Source organism: Lissotriton vulgaris, chromosome 1_1, assembly GCF_964263255.1.
Source record: "Lissotriton vulgaris chromosome 1_1, aLisVul1.2, whole genome shotgun sequence".
NCBI lineage: Eukaryota > Metazoa > Chordata > Amphibia > Caudata > Salamandridae > Lissotriton > Lissotriton vulgaris.
In genome coordinates, this window is record NC_141685.1 from 491,949,119 (window position 1) to 491,975,047 (window position 25,929).

At 43.9% G+C, this 25,929-nt stretch overlaps 1 long non-coding RNA gene across 1 annotated transcript in view; it reads left to right on the forward strand.

Moving 5' to 3' along the window:
• The first annotated feature begins 1,167 nt into the window (after window positions 1-1,167).
• LOC147747392 (uncharacterized) overlaps window positions 1,168-25,929 on the forward strand; it is a 50,498-nt gene continuing 25,736 nt past the window's right edge. The window contains exons 1-4 of the long non-coding RNA XR_015299468.1: window positions 1,168-1,235; window positions 1,320-1,361; window positions 1,437-1,497; window positions 23,312-23,427. This is a non-coding gene — a long non-coding RNA (uncharacterized LOC147747392). The remainder of the gene's footprint in view (window positions 1,236-1,319; window positions 1,362-1,436; window positions 1,498-23,311; window positions 23,428-25,929) is intronic.

Here is a 25,929-nt window from a genome sequence, read left to right on the forward strand (position 1 = left end):
TCAAAAAAACACTAGCCTGTAGTTTTTTACAAACCACTGTTTGCTTTTAAGAAATCCTAGAATATCAGAGATCATCTGGTGCGGTCTACTCTACCCTCCTTAGACCCCATTGAAACATTGGATGACGTATGGGGACTTCCCCGCTTGACAGGCCATGCAAAATGTGGTAATTGCTCTATGTGTGATACCACGATCGAGGGCAAAGAATTTGTCTATGTGGATACCAAGCTTACACGTAGATATTTTATCGACTGCAATAGCTCAAATGTTATCTATGCTATCTTTTGTCCATGCAAAAAGATCTATATTGGTCAAACTAGGCAAAAAGCAAGAATCAGGATGTGTCAACATAGTAGCAGAATAAGCTGTAAGAGGCCTAATGCACCATTGGTGGATCATTTTACTGAACTGGCGCATACTGAAGTGGATTTTAAATGGACAATTATTTTTACAATCAAAATACCTCCTAGAGGGGAAAATGTACAGCAGCTTCTCAACAAAGAAGAACTCCATTGGATACTCAAGACTCGGAGTATTAATAATGGGCTCAACCGTGCTGAAGATTGGACTTCACTATTGTAACTGCTTGCTCCCTCACAGTTCTTCTTATGTTTAAAATTGGGACCCAGATGACGATTACGTAATTGTAACAATGGCTCTGTAATCCTAAAACAATTGCTAGAGTGGCAAGCCTGGTCTGTACAACCGTATTCTTACTGCTGTCCTTTTACTTGACTGTGGTTATTGTCGTAACTGCCAATGTTTTTATTGTTCGTCAGATGGTTTATAATTATGTTCTAACAATTGACTGGGTCTGTCTATTAATGACGTGCACTTTCTTGCTATCACCACTGTGTATGCCCTATATTGCTCGCTTTACTGAAATGGTTTTTGAATGTAACATTTCAATCTGGTCTGCCAACCTTAGCATAGAATAGACAAAATTGTCATGTCACGTCGTGTTTCCTATTGTGGATGTGCATGCTCTTTTCATTTCTAGAATTAATATTATCACCACTATAATATGGCCGATGCAAGTGCTCACTACCTTATTCCTTCACTTCACTAATCCTTACTGTTCCAAAATGGCCGCCCTAACTGTTCGGGTTCTGATTGGGCCGTAGTATACCACGTGGTTTTTACTCGGTTTACTTCCTGGTTAATGCCCCCGTTTCGATTGTGTGTATTGTCACCAGAACGAGGACCGCATTGACGACCCGTCTCCCTTATTACCGGTAAGACCCCTGTTTGTTACCAGCACAATACTGATTAGTTCCAACCTTATGGTTATCTGATACCGTCCCCTTCTTTTATTACAGAATCACACGTATTACGTGGTTTGCTGTCAGGCTATTCAACCGGTAAGCGCTCGTGCCCTATGTATTAAATGTTTTGTATTCTGAGGCTGGGTATTAATATTCCCTATATCTTTCCAGATTTAGGCCTGTTTGACACGGTATCTACTACTGCCACCGGGACCTTTCACCAGTCCCGCAGGTACGCCCCTTATGATCACTTACCTGCCGAATTGCACAATGATCTGTAACCGCTGGTTCTTGTCGAATTCGCCACTCTATTTTGCACTCGGCTGCATGGTTATTTGGTTTACTTAATTTCCTTTGGTTGGTATTATAACTCGCTCACAATCTATATTCGCTCCTGTGTTTTTGGAAGTCCTGTACTAATCACCTATGGGTTTAATTAAAATGTGCATAAGAGCTCCAAATGTGGTTCTTTTTGAAAAAAATGCCCTAATCATGTTTTGTATTCTTTTTCTCTTGTTTCTCCCCTTGCCTTTGTACTAATATAGGTTTTGGCAAATGGTTTCTACAATGTGGGCTGTACCAAAAATGTATTTATTAACTTTTTACAAAAAAGGCATGTATTGTTTGTCCTGAAGATGAACTCTGAATTTATATAGGGTTCGAAACGTCATCGACCTAGTCACACTATATGCATATTTATCATACTAATGTTCGCAAGCAATAGTGTGTTGTTTGTACTGTCGGATTGTGAATTATGATACACAGACTACCTCAATTGCCTGTATTTCCTTGTTTGTCCTTCTTGTGTGTTAGTTGGGCATCGACTGGTGTCCTGCTTGTATCACACCATATTACCTATGAATTCTCTTTATCAAAAATTAAATACTGTCCGGCTGGACAATGAATATAGTTGCTATTTAGTCTATATTTATTCTTTGTAAATAATTCAATTGTCTAGGGACCCTTGTCTGTGAAAAAACGTAGCTACCTAAGGTCCCTAGCCTATCGCGTCCTTGGGTTATACCTGGTTTTAACAACATTATGATGGCAGCATTCCGCATTGAAGGTGGCAGAGTTCTGGTGTCTAGTGATTCTTGATATACAGTCAGGAGATGTGGAGCAAGTATGGAAACATAGTCTTTGTATAAGGTGGAGGTTATCCCATCAAGCCCTGGAGCTTTATCTCCTGGTAGGCTTTCATGACCTGAATGATCTTTTCAGTGGTGAATGGTTCATATAGGTAGGTTTGGTGTGCTTGGTCTAGCCAAAATAATTGAAGCGAGTCAGAATATTCTGTCAGCTCCATCTCTGAGGGCTGTGTGGTAGAGGAGTACAGCTGAGCATGGAATGCAGTCATTGTGTCAAGCAAGGCAGACGGGGAATGATTCGGATTAGAATCTGGATCATGTTGTTCAGTGATGTGTGACGTTGTTTTTGGGGGTCGCAGCAGGTTAGCCAGTGTTTTACTAGAGCAATCGCCCACCCGTACTGCCTGGCTTGGCCATGGTAGTATAAGACCCGCATCTCCCGGATGGCCGGCTCCTGGAATGCAGAGAGTTCCTCCCTGATGTAAGCTAGGAGTACTGAGTCTTTGGATTGAAAGTATTGTTCCTCCAGATTCTGAAGATCCCTCTCCAGACTATCCAGAGAGCGCCTTATAGTCTTCAGCTTAGCAATACATTCACCTCTAATTACTACTTTGAAAGCCTCCCACATTGTTGTGGGTGATTGCAAAGAGTGGGTGTTGAATTCCATATGCTCTAGTATTCCCCTACAAATGTGTTGCCTAAATACTACATCTAAAAATTTCTCTGGCGGCAGCTACCATAGGAAGGAACTGGGGAAGTCAGTGGAATTTGTAATGTGATCATAACTGGGCTGTGATCTGAGCGTGTACAGGGTAAATGCCTCATTGATGTGGTTAAAGTTTGAATATCCCGAAATACTAATCAAAAGTCCAGTCTGGACCAGAGATTATGCTGTGTTGCTATGCGGGTGGCCTCTCTAGCAGTAGGATGCATCTGTCTCCAAGCGTCTAATAAATAATTGTCGGATGTGCTTGCTTTGAGCATTATCATTGCCTGGGGATGATGGCAACAGCAGTTACCCACCCTCTCCAATTGTTCTTCCATAATTGCATTAAAGGCTACACCCCAGAGCTTGTGATGTCTTCCATGGGATTCCCCTGCAAATTAGCACTGCAACCCCCCTGACATATTTAGAACAAGCTGGTAGTTTTCTCCCCGGCTCACTGACAGAATATCGACAGTCAGAATATCGAGGTACAAAAATATTGACACACAAATATCAATGTCCAGAATATCAAAGTCTTATCTACATAATGGTAAGTACCAAAAAATTTAGAAAAAACATTTTGTTGCTAAAAATATAATTTTTAATGTTTAAAAAAATAATGTAAAATAAAGTAAATAATACATATAATTAAAACATATATACATTTCAAAATATAAGAAAATGTTCAAAATAATAAGTAATACATATAATGTAAAAATTAATTGAACATATACATGTATAAAATATAATATACATACTTGCCTAATAATAGTTATTGTTAGAACCGGGGGTCTCTTGTTGGTAGAGGTAGGTACCTTTGTCCAAATAGGGACCCTTGCTTCTAGTCATGGCAAGGGGGATACGCACTTTAGATAACCCCTGCTCACCCCCTTGGTAGCTTGGCACAAGTAGACAGCCTTATCCCAAAGGCAATGTGTAAAGTATTTGTACCAACACTCACATTAACATAGTGAAAACACCACAAAGGGACACCACACCAGTTTAGAAAAATAAAATATCTGTATCCAAACTAAACAAGACCAAAAACACGAAAATCCAGCATACAGCTACTCAGTGGAAGGTCTTTAAAAAGGGTTGTTGCAAAAATAAACTTGTAGTTGGTAAATGCAACACGTTTCTATCAAAGTACCTTCGATGCATAACATAGAACAAACAAAAGTGTCGTAGAGAATGCAATGTGTCGACTCTTCCTGCGCTCCTGTTGCGATGCGACAATATGGCACCTACATGGATTGCGACAATCCGGTGTGATGCAAGAAAATGGCGTCTCTGATGCGATGCGACAAAGTGGATGCGATGCGTACATCACCGGCGGCCATGCTGTGAAATCGGTGGTTTCTTGAGCCCTACGACACACTTCTCCAGTGATGCAATGGCAATCACCGCCGACGAGCAAGTCAGAACTTCCAGCAAAGAAGTCAGGGTAGCTGGGGGTGAAGTCCTTTTGTACCTGGGACTTCAGAAACAGGAGGCCAGTTCTTCTCAGACCCTATGAGACTTTTCTTCAGATGGACACAGCACACTGCAAAGTCCTTCTTCAAGCAGGGGACACAGCACACAGCAAAGTCCCTTGATTTTCTCATCAGCAGAAACAGCAAACTGCAGGCCAGCCCTAGACACACAGCAATGGCAGTAATTCTCCTCAGTCTCTTAAGCTGTCCTCTTCGGCAACAGGTTCCTCTTGATCACAAAGTAGTATTGGAAACTTTTATATCCTTGTGTTTCCACAACAGGAGTACAGCTCTTCTCAAGCCCTTGAAGACTTTCTTTTCAGGACACAGCACACAGCAAAGTCCTTGTCAAGCAGGGTGACACAGCACATAGCAAAGTCCCTTGTCCTTACTTTGGCAGAAATAGCAACTGCAGGCCAATCCCAGACACACATCAAGGGCAGTACTTCTCCTTCAGCTCATCAGCTTTTCTCCTTGATTCCAAAGTAGTCTAAAGTTCAGGGGTTTCAGCTCTCATATTTATCCCCCAAAAGTCTATGTTCTCTATGTGTGAGAAGTCCTTGACCCAGTCTAAACCAGTTCTGGGTGCACTCTGCCAGTGCACAACGTCTTCCTTTGTCAGTGTGGACCAGGGTCATCAGATGCACCACAGGAGGTGGAGCCAGCATTGTGGAAGGCAGGCACAGGCCTATTCAGGCCCAGGTGCTACACTCCTCCTACCACTCCAAATGCAGATTGGCCTATTCAGCCTAGTGCTGAATCACCCAGACACCCATGGAGCCACCCCTGCCCCTGTCACTCTCAAACCTGACAGTCAAGCCACAAACAGGCAGAGGCACACAGAAAGGTTGAACAAGAAAATAGCCACTTTCTCAAAGTGCTATTTACAAACACAGGATTTAAAAAACATCCTTCCTAAAAGATGTTATTAAATTCTGAGTTCAAAGATACCAGACTCTTAGGGGCCTATTAGGATGTGGGACAGATCGCCACCAGCATGCAGGCGGTGGCGATCCGCCCGACATCCGTGACCGCCTGCCACCTATTTCCCTCTGCCATATTACAATGGTGGGGGGACCGCGGCGGACGGAAAAACCGTCCGCCACTTTTCCGCCACGGTCGCCTTGCGGCCTGGGCGGAAAAGGTTCATGTGGCTGGAAGTGTCTATCAGACACTGCCAGCCATATTATGATAGCCTCATTCAGATGCCTTTAAAGGCATGCGATCTTTACTTTGGGGGCCCCCTGCGGGCCCCATGGTGAAGGCGAGGTAGGGGCTGCTGTCAGATTTCACTAGCGAGTGCGCCTGCCTGACGTGTAAAACTACAACTCCCATGATCCTTGCTGAAGGGAGGTACTTAACGGGGAAGCGCACTGAGATGGATGCGCGTAATTCTGTATCCTGTGTTTGATTCTTCCGTCCAGGTTTGCCTTGCCTCGCTGTCTTCTTAGGATCCTGCTGGTGACGGTTTGCGAGGAATCCTGCTTCTTGACTGTGCCTTCGGATCGGTGAGTTCGGTTAAGTGCGGCTGTGCTTAACGAGAGAACGGAACGCTGTGTGTCAGCCGACCACACGGTACCGTTCCGAACCCGACCCTGTATTTGTTGCATATAGCTGAGGAGCACAGTGGTTGATTACTACGTGTTGCCGTGGCGAGTTCCGGTATTAATTGATATAGGCAGCGGAGCGTAGAGTGTGTGTTTCTGCCATGCGCTACCGTTTTTCTGAACTGATATCTATCTCGAGTGGTAACGTGGAACTACGTGAGTCGGGTTGGCCACTAGCTACCGGGTTACTTTCCATTTCTTATTCTGTTCCAGAGTGGTACAGCGGTGTTCATTAGTGTTGCTACGGGCTACCGTGTGTATATGGATATATTTGTTCTATGACAGGATTTACAAGACTCTATGAGGATTATGAGGATACAATATTCCTAGAGTTGTTTGATTCCTGTGTTTTCATGCAAACCGTTTATTTCTGTTTCTCCTCTGGATGGTATGAAGTGACAATACTCAATCAGAGAAAGCTTCGTTCTCTTGTCATTGGACTTTTGGACAAGGCTTATTCATTTCTGATATTTTAATAAGGAACTGCTTTTCTTACTTTGGATAGTTCTGAATGAAGGTGTGCTTCTGGTTACATTCAGATATTTCAGCATTCTAGTGAGATCATAATGAGAGTAGCATTTTGTGTTACAAGTGGTGTATAACAGTGTCTTATGTTTGTGTCTTTCAGAGCCTAAAATCCCAGCAGTTCCTTCCCCTACCCTGTTTATCCCTCGCCTTATGGTTCGAACTCCTTGTTGCCATAAGTCTGGGAGTTGGTAACATAAGGAGGTGGACCCCTTTGAGCAATGATCGGATCCTGTGGAGCGTAATCCTAACAGCTGCACATTGGGGGTACCTGTGGTACCCCCATGCATTTGCATACACAAAGCGGCAGGCACTGCACGGTGCCTGCCCCTTTGTGTATGCAAATGCATCAAAAGCATTTTTAGCATTGTGGTGGGTGGTGCTCAGAGCACCGCCCGCAACAATGCTAAACATGCAAGATGCGCCAGCCATTGTGACGGGCACATCATAATACCCCCCATGGGTCCCCGCCCTTATGGCGGGCGGTCCCTATCTCTGATGGGATGACGGGTGGACTAGGTCCGCACATCATCCTAATGGACCTCCTAGTTTCTATCTCGCTCCTATGGGAAGATATGCAGGTAAAGATGTTACACAGCATTCCCCATTCTAAATTGTTCAAATACATAAAAAACATTATAAATATATATATATATATATATATAATGTGTGTGTGTATATTTATATATATATATATATATATATATATATATATATATATATATATATATATATATATATATATATATATATATATATATATATATATATATATATATATATATATATATATATATATAAGCCAACTGCACTGGGTCTCACCTGTTTGTTTTGCTTGGAAGGTTATTATGGGCTGCCCCGTGCCCATGTTAGTGAGACCACCCTGAAGGGCCATGAGCTCCGGTTAGTGGGGAATGCATCTGATGCTTCTTTGGAATATTTAATGAGGAGACTGGTCCACTCGTGCCTCGCAACCCACTGGGGACTGCCACTGAGGAACAAGGTTGGTGCAGGGAAGGGGTTCAGACAGGGAAACATCCTGTCGTGATAGTGCAGCTACTAAAGGTCTCTTTTTGAGTCAAAGACATTAAGAAAAGAGCAGCGGTGATTTGCATGCTCGTGACTGTTGAAATAATTTCCCATTTCAAAATCATGCATGTGCACAAAGATTGAATTGTTGCATATTATTATTTTCACTCATACCATGCATGTTGGGATTAGTAGTTTACTACCACAGTCACGTGCTGCGCCGTTTAGAATGAGACTCTAGCGTACCTGGGCGCCATTTCCTGTCTGTGAGCAAGGCATGACGCCGAAACGTTAGACATAAGGAGCAGGCACTTTTGTGATTTCGAAATAAAGCCAACTGCAGCTGCACTGGGTGTCACCTGTTTGTTTTGCTTGGAAGGTGTTTATGGGCTGCCCCGTGCCCATGTACGTGAGACCACCCTGAAGGGCCATGAGCTCCGGTAACTCGGGAATGCATCTGTCTGATGCTTCTTTGGCACCGGGGAGCGCACCAGGCGCGACACGCGACTTGCGCGCTGAAAGCTGATTGGCTCACGGTTGTCTGTAAACATTCAAAACAGTCCGGAGCGGCCGCCATCTTGTGTCTCGGTAGGATCGAGACACAAGAGGTGACATAAAAAAAAGGGAGAAATGACTATAAGGGGGCAGGGTGGACCCCTCCTGACCCCCTAGGTTTGATGTGGGGGCTAAAATAGGGTCCCGAGGGGCATTTTAAAAAAATATTTTTTTTTCGATTTGCGCAGGGGGAGCGCCCGGTACGCGCACCGAAAAGTGCACCGGGGAGCGAAGCACAGGGAAAATCCAGGGCCTCATTTATGAAGGCCTTGCGACAGTTTTGCCCCGCCTGTGCGTCACTTTTTTGTGACGCACCAGCGGTGTAAAAAAATGCGCCTTGTTGCGCTATATTTAAAAAGTGACGCATCTAGGTAGATGGGTCACTTTTAAAACCCTGCGCCACATTATACCTGCGTCAGGTATAATGTATGCAGAGGGGGTGTTCCCCCGCAAAAAGCTTCGTAATAGTGACGCAGTGAAATCTATGAGATTTCACTGCGTCACTTTTAGGATGCTGTTGCATCAAAATCTTGCGCCTGCCTCACAGCAGGCGTAAGACTGACGCAAGACCTTTCACATTGGGCTTTCCCCATGTGAAAGGACGCATTACTGGAGTTGCGTCACTTTTGTGACGCAATGCGTCACTTTTGTGTTAACAGATACGTCAGAAATACTGACGTATCTGTAACTCCTTGCGACATGATTCGTCATACATTAAATATGACATATCTGGAATGTCGTAAGGAGTGCGCACAGAAAAGTGACGCATCGCTGTTTTCACGCAGCAATGCGTCACTTTTCAGAAATGAGGCCTCCAGTTTATTCACTGTGTCACCTCTATGACCCTTTCTTGCATCAATACGTCCCTTTTGCATACATTACACCTGACGTAGGAATAATGTGGCGCAGGGGCTTACAAAGTGATACAACTACCTAGATGTGTCACTTTGTAAATATGACTGAATAAGGTGCATTTTTTAAAGCACTGGTGCGTCACAAAAAGTAACGCATCGGTGGTGTTAAAGTGACGCATGGCCTCATAAATGAGTCCTTCAGTCTTCTACACATGCGTCATATTAAATTTATGACGTATTATGTTGGAAGTTCTTTTAGATACGTTAGTATTTCAGACGTATCTGTAAGCGCAAAAGTGAAGCATTGCTGGAGTGTGTCACAAAAATGAAGCAACTCCAGCAATGTATCCTTTCACATGGGGCCAAGCCCCATGTGAAAGGGCCTGCATGCCTGCTGTGAAACAGGCGTAAGATTTGGAAGCAACAGCGTCATAAAAGTGACGCAGTGATATCTCATAGATTTCACTGCGTCACCTCTACGACCCTTTCTTGCGTCAATACGTCCCTTTTGCATACATTACACCTGACGTAGGAATAATGTGGCGCAGGGGTTTACAAAGTGACGCATTTACCTAGATGCGCCACTTTGTAAATATGAATAAATAAGGTGCATTTTTTATTGGACTGATGCGTCACAAAAAGTGACGACTTGGTGGCGTTAAAGTGACGCATGGTTTCATAAATGAGGCCTTCTGCCTTCAACTCCAGCAATGCATCTTTTCTTACCCTTCCACACCCCTGTTCCTTTTCAACATTTTCTTTGAATATCAACAATCCCCATATTCACTCTTCTTCTCCTTACTTTCTTTCCTAACACTCACCTTTCCTAACACTCACCTTCTTTCAGTCCTCCTACTTCACTTCCTTTCTCCTCTCATACCTTTCTGTTCTTTCTTACTCATTTTCCTTTCCATTATCAATGCACTCTATTTCACTTACTCTTTTTCATTTTTTTAAGAATATAGCTCTTTGATGATAATTGGAGGTAGTTCTGAAAAGAACTTTTTGTTTTCTTCTTTTTTCTAAACAGGAACAAAAACAGGGAATGGAAACTTCTGAACAGGAGCAAAAAACCCCAAAAAATTAGGGGTGGGAAGGGCAGTGATGGTTCTCCAATGCTCGAACCATGAGCTGGACACTTTGCTCCCCATAGGTGACGAGTTGATTGCAGTATCTGCATCTCAGGACACCATGGTTAAAAGCAGGTTGAATGTTTGGCACCAGCTCCTGCGATTGCCCCCTCCCAGAAGAAGTTGCTCCTCCGGTGGATGTAGAGGCCCCATCACTGGGAACCTCTTGTGCCAGAGCCCTGACACTTTCCCGGGCAAAATTCTGGGGGTGCGTCCTCTCCACATGCCGGATCATCGTGAAGTTTCCAAATGAGTATTTTTTTAAGGGGTTACCCCGTGACATGACTTCTTTGCAGATCCTGCACTCCACTTTTGGAGCATTCACCTTTTTTTGGTTAGGTGGTATTTTAAAAAATTTCCAAATAAAATGTTCCTTCACCTTTCGTTGAGGAGGCTCTTCATTGATGAATTCAGGTTCTTCATCACTTATGGATTCTCTGGCAGCCATGGTAAACCAAGAAAGATCCAGGAGCAAAAAACAGGTCTTTCAGTCACAAAAGTGAAAGAAGAAGTGAAGGAAATGGGTGGGGATTTCATTCTTTGTAAAAAAAACTGTTAGCAACCAATGAAAAGTTTTATTTTAAGGTCACATGACTTGACGCGCTGACGCTGCGCGCACCGGAGCGCTTCCGGTTGCGCACACGCGGCGTGAAAGTAGGCGCTTCCGGGGCGCATACGCGGCGCGAACGTAGGCGCTTGCGGGGGTGCTTATGCTGCGCGCCGAAGTGACGTTTTGATAGTTTCACGGAAATGCTAAATTATTTTCTTTTCCTTATTTGAAAAAAACTGCTTTTATTTGTATGGTACGAAATGTTTTGCGTTATTATTAACTTTTCATTCATATTTTTTTCACGAACGAAAGTAGCGCTCTGGGTGCGCTTTCCGGAGAGCTTACCGGAGCGCGCACCCAGAGCGCCCCAGGAAAAAATGATAAAAAAAATAAATAAATAATAATACTTACACAAAACAGCAAATTGTAAAAAAAACATAGGTTAGAAACTCGATATAGAAAGGAATTAGCATTTAAAAAACCTATGAAATTCACTGCAAAAACCATAGGTTTCACACCAGTTATAGTTAGGAATTAGCATTTAAAAAACCTATTAAATTCACTGAAAAAACCATAGGTTTCACACCAGTTATAGTTAGCTGGAAATTTTACTGACATAAAACCATTGAAATTCCCACGTTATAGTTAGTTGGACTCACTATAACTTGCGCGCCTGCAATGCACTGCTGATGACGTCACATATTACATCACTCATGACATGGTCAGTGACATCACTCATAATTAACTAAAAAATAAAAAACCTATATCACAAATTAAAATGTAAACTTTTTTAACATTTTAAAAATACATTTTACACTACATTAACTAAAACAGTAGAGGAAATCTTGGATAGCGGAGGGGACAAAATGACTATTCCTACTCCAGAGAGTGCAATAGTAGGTGTAGTGTTGGATAGAGTAAAGGTAAAAATGACTATTCCCACTCCAGAGAGTGCAACAGTAAGGAAAGTGTTGGATAGCGAAGGGGTAAAAAGTACTATTTCCACACGAGTGAGTGCAACAGTAGGGAAAATGTTGGATTGTGGAAGGGTAAACATGACTATTCCCACTCCAGTGAGTGCAACAGTAGGAAAAGTGTTGGATAGCATAGGGGTAAAAATTACTATTCCCACTCCAGTGAGTGTAACAGTAGGGAAAGTGTTGTGTTATGGAGGGGTAACATTACTATTCCCACTCCGGGGAGTGCAACAGTAGGAAAAGTGTTGGATAGCGTAGGGGTACAAAATTACTATTCCCACTCCAGTGTGTTCAACAGTAGGGAAAGTGTTGGATAGCATAGGGGTAAAAATTACTATTCCCACTGCAGAGAGTGTAACAGTAGTGAAAGTGTTGGATAGCGTAGGAATAAAAAAACTTTTCCCACTCCAGTGAGTGCAACATAGGGAAAGTGTTGGATAGCAGAGGGTTAAAATTAACATACTTGTCAATTAAATAATTATTAAAATTAAATAACCAATTAATAATCCATTAATAATTAATTATTTATAAATTCTCATAAAATAAATCATAATTGCTTTATTATAATTAAATTACTTACCACCCTATTCGCCTATAAACCCACAACAGGCTCCGGAAAAACACAATTAATATAATTATCAAATAATTAATTAATAAAATGAATAACCAATTAATAATTAATTAAGAATAAATTAATTATAAATATGAATACATAAAAATTATTATTTACCTTTTTTATAATTACATTTTCTTCCCACCCAATTCCACTATAAACCCACAACACACTTTAAAAGAACACAATTAATATAATGATCTATTAATTAATTAATGTAAATTATCAACCAATTTTTGAATTAGTTAATAATAAACTAATGATAAACAATAATAAATACAAATGTATATATTTTTTAAAATAGTTAAATTACTTCCCACCCTATTCCCCTATAAACCCACAACACACTCCTAGTAAAATAACACAATTAATATAATTATGTAATAAATAATTAATATCAATTAATAACCAATTATTAATTCATTAATAATACATTATTTATTAAATATTATTAAATCTAAATTAATAAATATTGTTTTAGAAACAAATTACTTCCCTCCCTATTCCCCTATAAACCCACAAACCGGTCCTAAAGAAACACAATTAATATAATGATATTTTAATGAACTAATATTAATTGATAACCAATTAATAATCAATTCATAATACATTCATTACAAATAATAATAAATAAACATTAATAATTACTTTATTATAATTAAATGACCTCTCACCCTATTCCCTTATAAACCCACAACCCGCTACAGAACTAAAATTTGGAAAAATACATTTTCATGAAATAATTACTGCTAAAAATAAAACACATACATTAAAAAAATCTACACTTATACCACAAAATTACAGTACATATTTTTAATACATTCTAAAATACAGAACACTAATATAAATATTGATATTATTAACAACAATATTTTTACAAACAATATTACTATCTCCGATATTAAAAAAAGCAATATTTCTTACCTGACTGTCCATATTCGTACAACTCAATATTCTGTCTGTACACCATCCACCTTATGTTTGAGTAAATATGAGTGTACTAAGCATGTTTTTCTGAAGTCATTGAGTCATTAAATGTTCTAAGTTAGGCCTGTCACTGTAGCCATGTTATGTCAGGGGGACCTGATTGTGGAACCAAGTGACTCGAGGAGCGCGGAACCAAGATCTAATCATTGTACAGTGCAATAAGACAGTCTCATGGTAAGAACAGATAAACAGTGTGCTTTGTGACCAAATCCAGTGACTAACATCCCTAGCATGTACTTCAAACTCCACCCCATCACCCCCTAAACCCATCAAACAGTAGCAATTTCCCAACCCTCACACCAGTGAAACCAGCACCCCAATCAGGTTATGTGATTTAACCCACCGAACAGACCAAAAAAGAAAATATAAATCTTGAAGTCCGAAAGAATAAAGGGCAATTAGCCTTGAGGGACTAGGATTCAAAACCTAAGGATTGTCCACCCTGTGAGATGGTTAGTCATCGTCACTCAGTCTGGCCTCGGCTGAGGAGTGCGCTGAGGCCGTCAGGGATTGACAAAGGCAACTGAATTGTTTAGCAAACTTAAGCGAAGACTTGGCATCGGCAAAGAAGTGAGTTTTCCCTTCAAAGAGACTCGCAGTTTAGCTGGTTACAGATGTGCGTGGACAGCATGCTGTAGCATCAATCAATCAATCAATCAAAGACATTTATAGACCGCACTACTTACCCGTAGGGTCTCAAGGCGCTTAGGGGGGGGGGGTGGCGTTACTGCTCGAACAGCCAGGTCTTGAGCTTCTTCCTGAAGGAGAGGTGGTCTTGGGTCAGGCGCAGGTCGGTCGGGAGGGAGTTCCAGGTCTTGGCGGCCAGGTAGGAGAAGGACCTTCCTCCTGTTGTCGCTCTACGGATGCGTAGGACGGCGGCGAGGGCGTGGCTGGCTGATCGGAGGTGGCGTTTGGGAGCGTAGAAGTTGATTCGGTTGTTGAGGTAGCTCGGGCCTTGATCGTGTAGGGCTTTGTGTGCGTGGGTGAGGAGACGGAAGGTGATTCTTTTGTTGACAGGGAGCCAATGCAGGTCTCTCAGGTGTCCGGAGATGTGGCTGTTACGTGGGGATGTCGAGGATGAGTCTGGCTGAGGCGTTCTGGATCCGCTGAAGTCTCTTCTGGAGCTTGGCGGTGGTTCCGGCGTAGAGGGCGTTGCCGTAGTCCAGTCGGCTGGTGACGAGGGCCTGGGTGACGGTCTTCCTGGTCTCTGTGGGGATCCACCAGAAGATCTTCCGTAGCATGCGCAGGATGTTGAAGCACGCCGAGGAGACGGCGTTGACTTGTCTGGTCATGGAGAGGGAGGAGTCCAGGATGAAGTCCAGGTTGCGTGCGTGGTTAGTCGGTTTGGGTGCGGTGCCCAGGCCGGGGGGCCACCAGGAGTCGTCCCAGGCGGTGGGCGTGGAGCCCAGGATGAGGACCTCCATCTTGTCTGAGTTTAGTTTCAGGCGGCTGGTCGTCATCCACTCGGCTACCTCCTTCATCCCTTCGTGCAGGTTGGCTCTGGCGGCGGCGGGGTCATTGGTCAGGGAGAGGATCAGCTGGGTGTCGTCGGCGTAGGAGATTATGTTGAGGTTGTGTTGGCGTGCGATGGCCGCGAGGGGGCTCATGTAGACGTTGAAGAGGGTAGGGCTCAGCGAGGATCCTTGAGGGACGCCGCAGATGACTTCGGTGGCTTCTGACTTGTACGGTGGTAGGCGGACTCTCTGTGTTCTTCCATCGAGGATGGAGACGATCCATTCCAGTGCCTTCTCCTGGATTCCGACGTTGCTGAGGTGTTGCACTAGGGTGCGGTGGCAGACAGTGTCGAAGGCCGCGGAGAGGTCTAGGAGGATGAGGGCCGCTGTTTCTCCGTTGTCCATCAGGGCTCGGATGTCGTCGGTGGCGGCGATGAGGGCGGTCTCGGTGCTGTGGTTGGCTCGGAAGCCGGACTGCGAGGGGTCGAGGGATCCGTTCGTCTCGAGGAAGGCGGCCAGCTGTTTGTTGACGGTCTTCTCGATGACTTTGGCTGGAAACGGGAGTAGCGAGATTGGGCGGTAATTCTTGAGTTCGGTGGGGTCTGCTGTAGGTTTCTTGAGAAGAGCGCTGAGTTCGGCGTGCTTCCAGCTCTCGGGGAAGGTGGCGGTGTCAAAGGAGGTGTTGATAATGTCCCGCAGGTGGGGTGCGATGACAGCGTCGGCCTTGTTGAAGACGTGGTGAGGGCAGGGGTCGGTTGGAGATCCGGAGTAGACGGAGTTCATCATGCGGATGGTGTCTTCGGTGCTGATCGGAGTCCAGGCTTGGAGGCCGGTGGTGGGCGGCGTTGCTGTGGTCGTGGCGTGTGTCGGTTGGGTGCTGAAGCTGTTGTGTATGTCCGCGATCTTGTTGTGGAAGTAGGAGGCGAGGGAGTTGCAGAGGTCTTGCGAAGGGGTGATGTCGTTGTTTCCGGCGTTGGGGTTGGAGAGCTATTTCACGATGTTGAAGAGTTCCTTGCAGTTGTGTGCGTTGTTGTCCAGCCGGTCCTTGAATGCAGTTTTCTTAGCGGCGCGGATCAGTTGGTGGTGTTTCCGGGTGGCGAGTTTGAGGGTGGTTTTGTTGTCCGGTGTAGGTTCCTTTCTCCAGACTTTCTCGAGGGCTCGGCAGTTCTTCTTGGAGCTCTTGAGTTCGTCGGTGAACCATGGGGCTTTCTGGCTGCCGGGTCTGCTGGGCGGGGTCCTCAGAGGGGCGAGTTCGTCCGCGCAGTTGCTGATCCACTTCGTGAGGTTGTCGGCGGCCTGGCTGGGGTTCGCTGAGCTGGCAGGAGGGTGCTGGCTCAGGGAAGCGGCGAGCTGGTCGACTGTGATCTTGTTCCAGCTTCTACGGGCAACCTGTTGCTGGTGGTGGTGGATCGTCGTTCTTTTGAAGGTGAAGTGTACGCAGTGGTTAGGGTGTTGTCGGTGCTAGTCGCGATTCGGATGGTGTTCTTGTGGATGATGGCGATGCCTCCTCCCATCTGGTTGGCGGTGCGGTCCCTCCGGGTGATCTTGTAGCCCTCTGGGATGGCGATGGCGATGTCGGGCACTGAAGAGGCGTTCATCCAGGTCTCCGTGATGAAGGCAACGTCAGGGGCTGTGGCGTCTAGGAGGTTCCAGAGTTCGATGGCGTGTCTGTGGACGGAGCGGGTGTTGAGCAGGATGCACTTGAGGTGTTTGCTGCTGGTGTTCGGCTTGGCAGGTGCTGGTGCCGGGCAGGTCCAGATGCAGGTGAACTTGCAGGCGTGGCAGCTGAAGGGTCCGTGGGAGCGTCGTGGGGTGGCTCGGTAGCATCCTGGGATTCGGCCGGAGTTGAGTGCGATGAGGGTGGCGGCGGTGTAAGTCAGGCGGGTTGGCCGGGGTCCTCGTGGGCCAGGGGTCCTGGCACTGGGCGCGGTCCAGGCGCGGACGGGCGTAGACGGGCTTACCTTTGGCGCGCCTTCGGCGCACAATCGGCGCGCCCGCTGCGCGTGACCGCTGCGCGTTCGCACGGTCGCCATATATGGCGAAGTGCGCGGGGGGCGGAGCAGCTGGGAGGCGGGAGCGGGGAGGGTACAGAAGGCAAAAAGGGGCGGGGTTAGCGGCGGTGGCGGGAAGCGGGGAGCGGGGAGGGAGGACGAAGGGGCCTAACAAAACAAGCAATACAGAAGGCAAAAACAATTTACAGGGAGACAGGCAACACTAAAAACAGTTCTGAACAGCAATGACGACGGGGGCAGGTCAGGCGGTCACGGACCACGCCGCGAGAAGGCAGGGGGCGTGGTCACGCGGCGGTAGCTAGGCCAGCGAGGCAGCGAGGCAGATGGCGGGGAAGACGCACACAGCAGCTGGTGGCCGTGCGGCGCGGGGGCGTCCTAGAACTAGATCTAGCATCTGCTTGGTTGGGACAACGTCTTGCCAAGCTGCATGGACCAGCGGGGTGAAGTCAGGGTAGAATGATATGTTGTTTTCCTGATATTGCGGGGACCCAGGCTCTCGAGCCATTTTTAGGACCACATTGCAGTTCTGATGATTCAGCAGGCATGCCACGATAGGACGCAGCATATCACCTACCAGCAGTTTGGGCCCAAGAGAGCAGTGGGCTCGCTTCGCGATTAATATGGCTGAAAAATCTGTTCCAAAGAGGTTGCACAGTAATGATTCAATGAAGTCCTCTGTTTTGGATATGGCTGTGGTTTCAAATATGCCTGTGATGCAGAGGTTGTTGTCCCTCGAGTGGGCCTCTAGGCCCTCATTTTTGGCCTTGATGATGCTCAATACTTCAATCAATCAATCAAAGCATTTGTATAGCGCGCTACTCACCCGTAGGGTCTCAAGGCGCTTTTCCTATTTTTAGTTGCTGTTCTTTAGATTCTGCTTGGAGGTCATCCGCATCTGAGACTTTGTTTTAGAGCTGGTCAAGCCGGGTTTCATTCTTGTCCACGCGTTGCTTGACATGCTCCAGACAGGTTGCAAGAAGTTTTAGTTTTGAGTCTATCGTTTTTAGGCTGGTTTTTACATCCAAGAGTATCATGCGAATATCATCATCTTGCCGCGCAGGTTCCTCAGAATCTTTAGCAGCGGGTTCAGATGCCGAACGGTGATCAAACAGTCGAGTGAGCCTTTTTTCAAAGGTGATCTTCACTTGCTTTGTGTCATGTTTCCTTATTGTGGGTATGCCCAAGGAGGTTGCCCAAGCTGATGAGACAGCCGACAACCGGAAAGCCCCGCATAGTTAATATATGTGCTGCAACAGGGGGGCATAAGCAAGCCCAGCAGCTCTGGCTAGGAAGGATGTCTTGCCCCTGCTTGGGTGATTCTTTCCATGTCTGTCGCTCAAACCATGTCCTGAGGGTGTGCCATACGAAGGCCCTGGGTCCAAAAGTGTCCAGACTCCCCCCTCAGAGCAATGCCAGGCACAGGCCCAAATTAATGCTGTCAGTTGTCGCTGGGGGGTCAGTGCACCCCGGAATCAGTCTGTCATGGGGGGCAGATCCTGCTGACTGAAGACCTCTACCAACCATCTCCTCTGATTGCTCCCCTTACTGCAACACTGCGGCTTTTGTCACTGGTACTTATTCAAAGGGGTTCTACAGGAGTGCAATTGTCTTCATGCAGACCTCGTTTCCCCACACAGCATGCATGATACGCGAGCTGCAATTTTGTGTCTGCAAGTACAGGGACCCAAATCTTACACCGCCTGCCCTCAAGACTCCAAACAGGCAAGCCAGGCGCCAACCACAGTCAGTGCATATGGAGGGGGGTGACATGTTGATGATGCTGGTATATCCCAGTTTTCTCTTTCCTTGTGGCATTTCCAGCCTCAGGCCTTCAGCTCTCTCGCCGCCCCCAGCTGCACCAGTATGGGACTCACCAATGGAGCCTCCGGGTCCAGCAAGGCACAGGTTTGGGCAAATCTAGCACCAGGCTGGTCAGGTTCACGTAACGCACCTATCTCCAGGCTTGAGGAAGGTCAGGGGCTGCTATCGATACATACGGTGGGGGGGGGTGGAACCATGTCAATGACACTAGTGTATCCCCATCTCCTCTCTCCTCATGGCTGTTCCAGATTTTCTTACACTGTATATTGCACATTACAGAGTATTTATTAACTGCATATTAATCATATGTTTTGTACCTTGCGAAATGTCATAATAAATGTGATATTTATTTTATAATAATTTCGTCTCAGATCATTAGTGCCCTTTGTAATAAGTTTTTTTTTTTTTGCCTCAAGCACACTGCTCTTCCCTGCTGGGGGATTTGACATTGCTGTTTGTTGGCTTTATCATTGACATATAGCAATTTTTTCTGAAAATAAGTTCAGGCAGTGGTTTCTCCTTTTGGATTGTTCTGTTCCAGATTCAGGCCCTCGATTTCCCCAAAGTCCTCGGTCCGGCCTCCAGCAGCGCCATTCCGGTACTCACTGATAAACGTGGGATCTACCAGGCCCCAGTTGGGCAGCCCCGGTGACAGGGGGTCTCACCACCAGTCCAGATCTCCTGGGCTCAGCAAGAGAGTTAGGGACAATCTCAGCGCCAGGTGGTTCAGTTTCACATAGCGCAACAGTCTCTTTTACTGCAGGCTTTAGGTAGACCCAGAGCTACTCTTCTGCCCGGGGGGATCGGCAAACTTCAAACTGTAGGCATCCTATCATTTTACCAGTCTCTGTTAGCCGCTCTGTCATCTTCAACATTTGATAATTAGAAGTCTTTTAATTAGACAGCCTATTACGTTTATTTATGCAACCTCTGCCATACTGCTGTAAGTCATCCTTCCAGACCCTGAAAACACACAATTGATCTGACTAATATTACATCAGTGCTATTGGTAACAAATGTCAGCCTTGGCCTGGATTTAAATTATGCTGATGGCACACAAATGCATCTTCTATGGATGCCCCTCCAAAGTATTGGAGCAGAGTTTGCCAATCTCCCAAATCACCAGTATTTGTGACTTAATGGGTCATGAGTCCAACAATATTTCACAATGCGTGTAACCAGTGATGCCATTTGAATCCCGCCCTACTGCTATCTCAGCCCAGGAACAATCTTCAGACCAGGTGCAATCTTGCCATCGAGGCACATGCATATACCTGCCTTGGCCTCCATCAGGGTGCATGTCATCACATTGATGATGGAAGAGGGACATTCCAGGCCTTTGGGATATCTGCTGTTGCCCGTCTCGGGGGATAGCCTGCGCCAAAGCGTCAGACTTGCCAGGAACCCTGATGACGTCGGACCGCGAAGGATCACCACCTCTTAGACATGCACTTGGCTACCCGGTAGTGAACCACGGGCCAAGCACTCTAATTTTAGAATTTCTGAGGTCCATTTGAGTTGCTTTACCCCTCACCTCTTCATTTTCTGCTCAGATTGTGGTCTAATCCCCTGGCGGCTGTCACATGTAGGTGGCCAGTCCCAAAACTGAGCACTAGGCAGCCATCTTCACTGCCAGCATGGTGCCTCCCCTAGTATGGAGTTACGCACAATTTACCATGCTTGACTTCACATTTACATTCTCCGAAGATATATCTATCGCCAATATAATGTGTATGGAGTTAGGTGGAGTAACTCTATACTTACCTATATGTTACATTTGTTGCAACATATTTGAAACATGATATTTTGATAGTATACAAATGATTATAGTTATGATGAAGTTTCCATTTAGTGCCATGGCTCTTTGTGATACTTGTGTGACAGTTTCATATGTGAATGTTAATTGTTTGTTCTCAAGTTAATGGTAAGCTTTACTCTATTAATAACATTGGTAGGCTTATGTGTACTAGTTGTGATGCTGTTTGTGATACAGTTGTTATGTCATTTGTATATTGTTCTTCATGCTATTATTTCAGAGGATAGATTTTGTTACATGTGAACAGTGATTATTAGGAGTGTCCTCAAGAGCAACGGGGGAGCAATCCATTGGCGGGAAGTGTTAAAACTTAAAGGAGTATTAATCAGGGACTACTCAGGGACAGGAGGGGAACAACAGTAAAGCAATCCTTTGCAGTCACATGCAAATTGCTGATGCACATTATATGTTGTTCACACAGGAAGTAACAGAGGATAAATCCATTGTAGAAACTATAAACCACTAAGGAGTATTATTGGACTCCAAACATGCAATTCACTATTAAATGGCCAATGTCACCTATATGGATTAAGCTCAGGAACAACAGAAGAACAGCACATTGGAGACACTGTCATATCGCCGAAGGAATTTTGAGTGGTGCCGTTCCAGTATTGAGACTGAAAGATTTAAGAGAGAGACAGGGGCTCTAGCACAAAACCCCACCAGGCCAATGAGGCCCCAGCTGGCACAATTAGTAAAGATGTCACAAGAAGATGCCCTCAACTTTCTCCCTACCACTGAGTCAACCTGGCTGGAAAATCTTTTAGAAGAGAATTAATTAGATGAGGAAGTTGATGAGTGGAAGGGATAAGGACTAGCCAGAAGTGAGAACGGAGAGCGGGACTACACTGGAGGAATGACTGTGTAGTTGGTGCATAAGAACAGGAGTGAGAGAGAGGGAGGGGCATAGTCACGCTCTACAACAATATGGCGGCTTCGTGCTGAGCTCCGCTTGGATGTGGAGCTCTCTGCGTGTTTGCAGCCCTATTTACCAGTGGTGGAGTTCAAAAGACGCCTAACTGTTGATACTGTTGTGTTGGAGCGGCATTTTGAGCCATTCCGACATTGTGTCTGGTCCTGTGTGACCCAGCGGCAGCGGCTGTGATTATTTCCTCAACACAAGCACCTGCCATTTTGTGCTTGTCGCTTGCTGCCTCAGACCTCCTACTGAGGTAAAACAGGCGTTTTGTTATTAAATGCGTGGCAAACAATTTTTTCCTTTTTTTTCATTGCCATTGTAGCAAGGGCTGCTTTTTGAGCATGAGCATTACTATAGTTAGCCTTGGCTATTTCCTAAGATGCATTGGGATTTATTGAACTTACTTCCACTATCTACCACATGTGTGTGCCTCATACTTTACTTTTTCCTTACTGCATTGACTCTCTCTATGAAGAAGAAAGGAAACTTACTGTTCCATATGCTTGATGAGTAACTTTTTTCTTGAGATAATACTTCTCTTTGGCTAACTAATATTTCTTCTGCGTCCTTGTCCGCTATTGCAATGTACTTCATTTGTGTATTGGCAGGTTGAGACCTCCTTTATCTTGCATTAACGAGGGGTCTCACTGTGGTCTCTACTAAAGGTTCAACACTGTCCACATAAAAGCAGGTGGTCGTTATTTTGAGCCTGTTGCTAGCATCTTCTTCAAGTCTCCAGTTGAGAAGGAAAGTTTGTTTTCATAGCATATGGGCAGGTTGAGGTCTCCAATAAAACTTGTGTATCATCCTTCTCGAAGTTCCACGATGGATAGTGATAGTTCTCTTCCTGTCAGAGCTTCTTCCTCTGGTACAAATCACAAGAGAGTTAAAAATGACCCTCCCTCACCCATTTTGTCATCGCATAATCCTGTCCTTGATATTATTCTTGATGAGGTGAAGGGGTTGAACTCTTTTATGTCCACTACAAAGGAGAAGCTTCAACAAATTGAAGATACGTGGATTACTATGGAAGCAAAGGTATTTGACATGGAACAGTGCATTAGTGATTTACATGATGTTTCTACTAAAATCCCTATTCTGGAACAGTAAATTCAGCGTCTTAAGGTTCACACTGAGTATCTTGAAAACTGTAATAGACGTAATATTCTTCATCTTTATGGCTTATCAGAGGGGTCCAAACCTCTTCCTTTTTCTTAAGAGGTTCCTGCCTGAGCTCCTTGATCTTCCACTAGAACCGTCACTAAATATCCAGTGTGCTCATTGCCTGGGATGTCTTCAACCAAACTCTATCATACCTAGAGGAATTATAATGTTATTTCTGGAGTTTACAGACCTTATGCATCTGCTTCAAGGAGCAAAAGTCAAGTGGCGTCTTGTATGGTCTGGTCACACAATTTATCTCTCTCAAGATATCTCCAACGCTACTAATACCAGAAGGAAATAATTTCTGGCACTTTGCCCTCAGATGAGACAGTTAAATATTCACTATGGCATTCTGCACCCTTGCTTGAGTAAAATTACTCATAATGGTTCTTCTCGCTCATTTGATGACCCTGTTAAATTGAGGTCTTTCATGCACAGTTTTTCACCGAATTCTGAGGATAGTTCTATTCAATATCTCTAACTCCTTCCTTTTCTGTCTTTCTAATGGATTTTTTATGGCTGTTCATTTTCCTACTTCTTAATTTCTCTTCCTGTGCTGTCCTTCTGTTCTCTGTGCTGTTGCGCTCCATGCTCACTTTGTTTATATTTTTCCTAGATCTGGAACTCTTTCCTTGATCTACTTTTTTTTCTTCCAATTTTCTTCCCTTTACCTATTCTTTTCTGATGCATGTGCCTATTGCTGTTATTCGTTTTTACACATTCTGTTTTTTGCATTCATCTAATAAATTGTGTTTTTCTATTTCCAGCTGCTCTTCTGAAGTGTATCATCTCCGTCCATGTGTTACCTTCCCCTCCCTCTAATATGTGTAATGTTGTTACGTGGAATGTTCGTGGTATTGGACACCCCATCAAGAGACAAAAGGTACTCTCTCATTTGTCTCAACTGAATACTCATGTTTCTTTCATTCAAGAAACTCATTGTAATGATTTAGAATCGCTTAAATTAAAAATACAATGGGTGTGGCAAGTTGTTTATTCTCCAGCATCAGAAATGGTGGTGTTGCTATACTTTTTCATAAGTCATTACATGTACACATTGTATCTACACAATGTGATACTGATGGACGTTGGGTGATGGCTAAGGTTGTTATACAAAATAAAGAATTTGTCTTATTGAATATTTATGGCCCTGTTAACCCAGATCCTGACTTTTGGAATAAAATAAGAACTTACTTTCCTCCATTGATGGCCCAACTATTATTGTTGCTGGTGATTTTAACCAATGGTTAGACCCATTCTCCAATAGACAGTCCAAATGTATATTTAATTCCGATAAATCCCATAGATCATTTCAATCTGCCATTGCCTCTCGTCCACTGTTTGATGTTTGGAAGACTTGTAACCCTGATTCTCTTGAACTTACATTTGTTTCAATTGTCCATAATACCTGTTCTAGAATTGATTATGTTATAGTTAGTAAACCCTTACTCCCCGCTATTCAATCTTCAGAGATTGGATCTATTTTTATTTCTGATCATGCTCCTGTCCTTTCTGCTCTTGACCTCTCCCTAAGTTCTCCAAAATTTGGTCGCTGGAAACGTAATTATTTTATGTTGTCAGAAACTGTTTCCATCTCTGAAGCCACTGCCTTTATTAATTAGTTTTTTACTATCCATAATCCTTCGGACACTTCCATTCCTAATAATTGTGATGCCTTTAATGCCTCCTTTTGTGCCTTTACTAGTTCATATTCAGCAAGAAAGAAGAAAATCACAAAGGCCTAGTACACAACTCTACTACACCAACTCAAATCGCTTGAACATAATTACTTCACCTCTAGATCTCCCTCTGTTCTTCATGAATTAATTAAGGCCAAATATGCTCTTAACAAACTTGCAACTGTTGATGCTTGTTAAAATTAAGTCCAAGTATCCTGGGGGTCAAAATAATGCAGGCATGATGCTGGCTAATTTTGTAAAAATTTAATTTGAACATAAAAACATTGGTCCTATCCTAAATGAATCTACTAACAAATTGGTGTCCTTCGATGAAGATATTGCTACTGCTTTTATTGGTTACTACCAATCATTATATTCTGATTACATGAATCCCTCGAGTCAAAATGTACACACCTTTTTTACCGATCTTCCTAAACCCCCATTGCTGTCTGATGAATTGGAAGTATTTGAAAAAGAGATGACTCTTCAAGAAATAACGGATGCCATTAAATCTTTTTAAAAAATTGAAAACACATTGTCCTGATGGTCTCTCTGCTGAGTTTTTTTGTACTTTTTCTGCTATTTTTGCTTCCAAACTCCTGGCTCTTTTTAACTCCTTCATGTACGACTCAAAGGCATCTGGTTCTTTTATGAACGCTTTGACTGTTCTTTTTTCTAAACCCAAATAAAGAACACACCCTCTGTAAAAATGATCGCCCCATTTCATTAATTAATTACGATTGTAAGATATTTGCTAAAATCCTTGCCTCTCGACTTGAGAATATTGTCCCACTATTGGTCAAAACTGATCAAGCTGGTTTTGTTAAGGGCAGATTGGTGGCAGAAAATGCTCCTATGATTGCTAATGTTATCTCCTTTGGGAAGTAGTACAAGTCTCCCCTTTCAGCTTTGTCCTTAAATGCCGAGAAGGCATTGATCATATCAACTGGCAATTTATGTTTAATACTCTTCAGTGGCATGGATTTGGATCAAATTTTATCTCTTATGTTAAACTGCTATATTCTTTTCCTCGTGCCAGTATTTTTGGGAATAACCACTTTTCTAAATCTTTTCATTTGTATAGGGGTACCCGTCAGGGTTGATCTCTTTTACCCTTGGTATTTTTTTAATGTTTAGAACCCTTCCTTGAGCACATTTGCGCTAATACACTCATTTCTGGTTTTACATATAACTCCATAGAAACCAAATTGTCAGCATGCGCTCATGACATTATGGTTTATATATCCAATCCTAGTACCTCTCTCTCTCCCTTTTTATATGAGGGTTAGTTTATTCCAGTATTTCTGGATATAAGTTGAACTTCTCTAAAACAGAAGTTTTACCTTTGAACTCCCTCTGCTATCAATATATGTTTAATAATACTAACTATACCTGGTGACCCCAAAAAATAAAATATCTTGTTATTTGGTTTTCCTCTACCCTAGCTACCACAATTAGTTATACTTTTAATGCACTAATTACCAAATTACAATCACTACTTCTTTCTTGGTTGCCTCTCCATTTGTCATGGTGGGGTAGATTGGATACTATTAAAATGATGATCATCCCCATGTCCTTTATACAGTATCCATGTTACCTTTTCAAATTCTTGTTTCATATTTTTCACAAATTAACTCTATTTGTATTCAGTTTTTATGGAATAATAAACACCCCGCATTGCTCTTGTAAAACTTAAATGTCCCAAA